The sequence below is a fragment of the Zingiber officinale genome, chromosome 8A (assembly GCF_018446385.1).
Source record: "Zingiber officinale cultivar Zhangliang chromosome 8A, Zo_v1.1, whole genome shotgun sequence".
NCBI classification, from domain to species: Eukaryota; Viridiplantae; Streptophyta; class Magnoliopsida; order Zingiberales; family Zingiberaceae; genus Zingiber; species Zingiber officinale.
The window spans coordinates 1,716,376-1,720,793 of NC_056000.1; the positions used below are offsets into that span (position 1 = coordinate 1,716,376).

Below are 4,418 nucleotides of genomic sequence, written 5' to 3' on the forward strand. Positions count from 1 at the left end.
AAATTCTGCTTAACTCTTAATTGAGTAGTTGCAATTTTATTTATTGCAAATGTATGCTTAAAATGTTAGTTTAGTAATTTTATTTACTACTTGTCTATTTTAACCCTAACTTGAACTTGAGTTGATGCACATCAAAAAGGGGGAGATTGTTGAACCCCGTGGTTGTTTTGATGTGATCAACCAAGTTGGTTAGGTCCTGTTTTGTATTTGATCCCTGTGTCTGAGTGTGCAGTACCTTAGGAGCGCAGGAAGTCGAGCGGAAGACGCAGCTAGCGAGAAGGACGACACGGGAAGGGAGCCGACGGGCTCGGTGTGTCCGAAGGACGAGAGAGCTGCGGAAGAGTACACCGGTGGGCGAGAAGAACGTGCACGGCGTTCGAGGGGCGTTAAGCTGGGGAGGAAGGCTGCTCGAGGAAAAGGCCGGGAATTGGGTTCGGGTGAGCCCTATTCCGGTTGGCCGTAATTGTTGGAACCCCAAGGTTGTTTTGGTGTGATCAACAAGTTAAGTTAGGTCCTGTGTATTTAACCTTGTGTCTAAGTGTGCAGGAGCTTAGGAACACAGGTACTCGAGTGGAAGACGCAGCTAGCGAGAAGGACGGCACGCTGTGCGTCCGAGGGACGAGGCTGCGGAAGAGTACAGCGCGCGATGGTTCCGAGGGACGAAAGCTGGAGCGGAAGATTGCTCGGGGAGCAAGAGACGCAGCTAGCGAGAAGGTCGATGACCGAGGGACGAAGACTGCGGATGAGTACGCTGGCGGACGAGAAGGAAACACGCGGCAATTCCGAGGGACGAGAAGTCGGAGGGAAGCACGCTCGAGAAGACCGGAAGTTGGGTTCGGGTGAGCCCTTTTCCGGATGGCAGAGATCACCCAAGCGAGCGGATTCGGAGGATAAGAACCGGACCGAGGAGGGACTGAACCAGAGAAGAGGTCCCGGACAAAAAAAATCAACGCTGTTGACTTTGGGCTCCGGGGCGCCCGAAGCCATCCAGGGAGCCCGGAACCCTTCCGGGCGCCCGGACCCTGATTTTGACCAGATCGAGTCAAAACTCGATCTGAACGTTGGGAGATAAAATTTATCCCCCCCAGGGCGCCCGGAACCCTTCCAAGTGCCCCGACCAAGGCTATAAATATAGCCTTGGTCCAGAAGCTTTGAATCAACTCAGAAATTTACATTCCAAACACTTGTGCGCTTCTGTTCTAGTTTAGCTTCTGTCTTTTGTGCTTTCACTGCTGTAAGATGCTTCTCCGCCTGAAGGAGATATTTTAGTGCACGTTCATTCCTTGGATTAACAACCTCCTTGGTTGTAACCAAGTCAAATTGTGAGCCTCTTTGTCACGCCCCAGAGGAGTCTCTGTCCGAAGAAATTTCGGCAGCATCTCCCCTGTACGGCGGACAATCTGAAACTTTTCTACAAGCACTATATACCTCAGCCACATGCGGCTGGAATAATAACAATAAAAGAAAACAAACACCACGCAGTTAATATCAAATTCAGCCTCTGGCTGACACAACCACGCAGTAAAAAAAATAAAGCAGCCCACTCGGCTGTACCAAAACCAAAACACAAAACTGCTAGCCGGCTAGGCTTACACAACCAACAACAAATACAAAATACCACATAACGACATCAACACTCCAAAAACAAAACCGGAGTACAGAGCTAAACAAACTGATACATAAACAAACAAAACATACGTGAAATCGATAAGTCTTCTGATGTGACGTGGGGACCAGCAGACAGGATGCTCCAAGCGACACCATAAATAACCTGGTACCTGAAAAATATAGAGTCCACGGGGGTGAGTTCAACAACTCAGCGAATACCAATAGACATACCTAGTAAGATATATCTAACAGCAATAAACATGGAATACAGCTTCCTAATCATATATCTAGGAAAGATGCAAAACTGAAAGGTAACTAAGGAAGCTGTACTCACCAGGAACTCCTATCCAAACAAAAGGGTCGTCAAACCGGAAGTGCCCTAAATCCTGTATGCATGTCAAACATATGCATCCAACCAAATGCAGCAAACACAATCACAAGAAATAAATGCATCAATGCATATGATGTCAATGATGCGTCCTGGTCACCCCTGACGCCAGTCAGTCATCTCACACACAAATGGCGAGACCGAGTGGGTAGGGCTGTGACAACCGTGCACTCTGTCGTCACTGCTCCTGATGAGTGACCGAGTGGACGGGATGCTGTCGGAGTACTCCTGTCCTGTGACCCCAAATCATAAATGGGAGCTCAATGCTCTCAACTCCCGGTACACGATGACGGGGAGGAATCTCTGCCGGCTAACACGTTGCGTCACACTATGAGCGGACCAACGTAGCCAATCCCTGCTGCAACACACACTGCCTGAATCGACCACTAACCCATGAGTGGTGGTGTGTGCAGATCCATGTAACTGGCGATGTGCTCAACAACAATGGAGTCGACTATCGCACAGCATGCAATCATGATGCATGACACTAAGCATGGCAAAAACTGATCAACATAACCATATCCATACATACAAAATGGGTACTGTAAAAGCGATGGTCACATACCAAGATCTAGAGTACACAGGTCAGATAGAATATCAAAAATCCTATGTCCTGAACATAATAAGTATGGAATATCCTGATCAGCATAGAAAAATCCATATATACATAATATGGGTACCACAGTATCAGTAAGTCAAATCCACGGATCTAGGGTATACAAGTCCTCTAAGGTATAACAACCTAGACCCAAATCATATCCCTCTTCCATAGCATATGTACCAACAATATACACAGATCAAAGAATCAGGGTCTAAACACCCGAATCATATATGATACACAAATAGAGGTACACAAATCTGATATAGCCCAAAAACCTAAATATCAGATAATCTAGATACACAGGCCAGAAACAACAATCCAAATCCTAGTCCTAACCTCAGTAAGCATGGTATGTCACTCTAGAAACTGAGATACTCATGGTAACAAGATAATCATGGCAACAAATCACGAGATATAATCACGAATACATCACAGGTGACAAACCTAACATGCTATGAATATCAAACAGTGACATACCAAAGGCAAACATGTTCATTGCATGTAGTTATAAAATACTATGCATATCCAATGACAATATCATAAAAGATAAGTCAAGAGGTACCCGCCTTCATACGCAGGTCGTATCAACCGTCCTCAACAAATCCAAGAGATCGCATCCAACTCAAATCCTACAAATACAGGGTATTCAACAAACTAAGGATTTATAATCAACATATCAACTATAAATCCCTCTAATCTGATCCAACCCTTTCCTTCACATCAAATTAAATTCCAAGAACACATAAACTAATGATCCACTTATCCAATCAAGTTCACTACCATCCAATACTAAGCATCATGAATCAACCTAAAAACTTACCCGAATTCAAATGGGTTGTTGATAGCTCACCATCAAAGGATGACTTTAGATCGGAAGGTTGGCCGAAGCCATGGATCGTCCACGAACAGCATAGCTAGAGCTGCAATGGCTAACAACACCTACAAAGATTCCAAAACAAGTCATTCCTTGAAATCCTCATTCCACATCAATTGAAATCAAAGCTGAATACCAACAATTCCAAACTTGTATCCCACAAACTCTGTTACCTCACTGGCACAACACTTGGCACCTTCTCCAGCAGTGATGAATCCATCCAACAACCAATTCATCTCAAGAAAGCCTGTACACTGTGGTAGGGATCTGGAAATCCAAAAATTTCTGATCTGATGATAAACTACAGCAACCACCGGCCAAGATCAGAACAAGGAGAGGTAAGGAAACAACCATACCTTCTTGAGCCAGAAGAGGCGATCGATGGCTGAGTTAGACTCGGAGCTAGGGCACGGCTGGGATGCTCAAGTGCTCGGCAATCTCCAAATGCCTGCGACCAGAAGAAGAGAGGGAGGAGTTGACATTAGGGTTCCTGTGGCCGGCGGCTTTGAGCTGTGCCGATCAATCGGTGGTGGCAGTGGAGTACGAGGACTTAGGGCACAGCAGCGGCGCTGGATTCCAGTGGCCGACGATGTCTCGAGAGGGTGTGGGAGCCGCGGGTCGCTAGGGCACGGGATATTTGCCGGCGGCCGACGCTCGGGAGAGGAAGAGAAGGAGAGGCCGGCAGTAGACTGAGATCTCTGCGGCGACGAGGCAACGGCAGAGGGAAGGGCTACTGTTGGCGGTGAACTCATGGTGGCCGGCGCCGAGAGAAAGAGGAAAGGGTGGGATCGGCGTCGGAAGAAAAGGGGAAGAAATAAGGGGAGAAATGAAACTGTCGGTGTTGAGGAGAAGAAAAGGATCGGGCACGCGGGGAGTCGGCGAAGAAAAAGAAGTAAAGAAAATAAAAGAAAAAAAAAGAAAAATAAATAAACATTTCCTCGCTAAAA

At 46.5% G+C, this 4,418-nt stretch overlaps 1 long non-coding RNA gene across 1 annotated transcript; it reads right to left on the reverse strand.

Annotated features, from left to right (window-relative positions):
- Positions 1 to 3,341: 3,341 nt before the first annotated feature.
- On the reverse strand, positions 3,342 to 4,155 carry LOC122011809. The gene is made up of 3 exons (XR_006120038.1): positions 3,828 to 4,155; positions 3,645 to 3,738; positions 3,342 to 3,536 (listed from the first exon to the last, which is right to left on the reverse strand). It is a non-coding gene; the product is annotated as an uncharacterized LOC122011809 (long non-coding RNA).
- Positions 4,156 to 4,418: the final 263 nt, after the last annotated feature.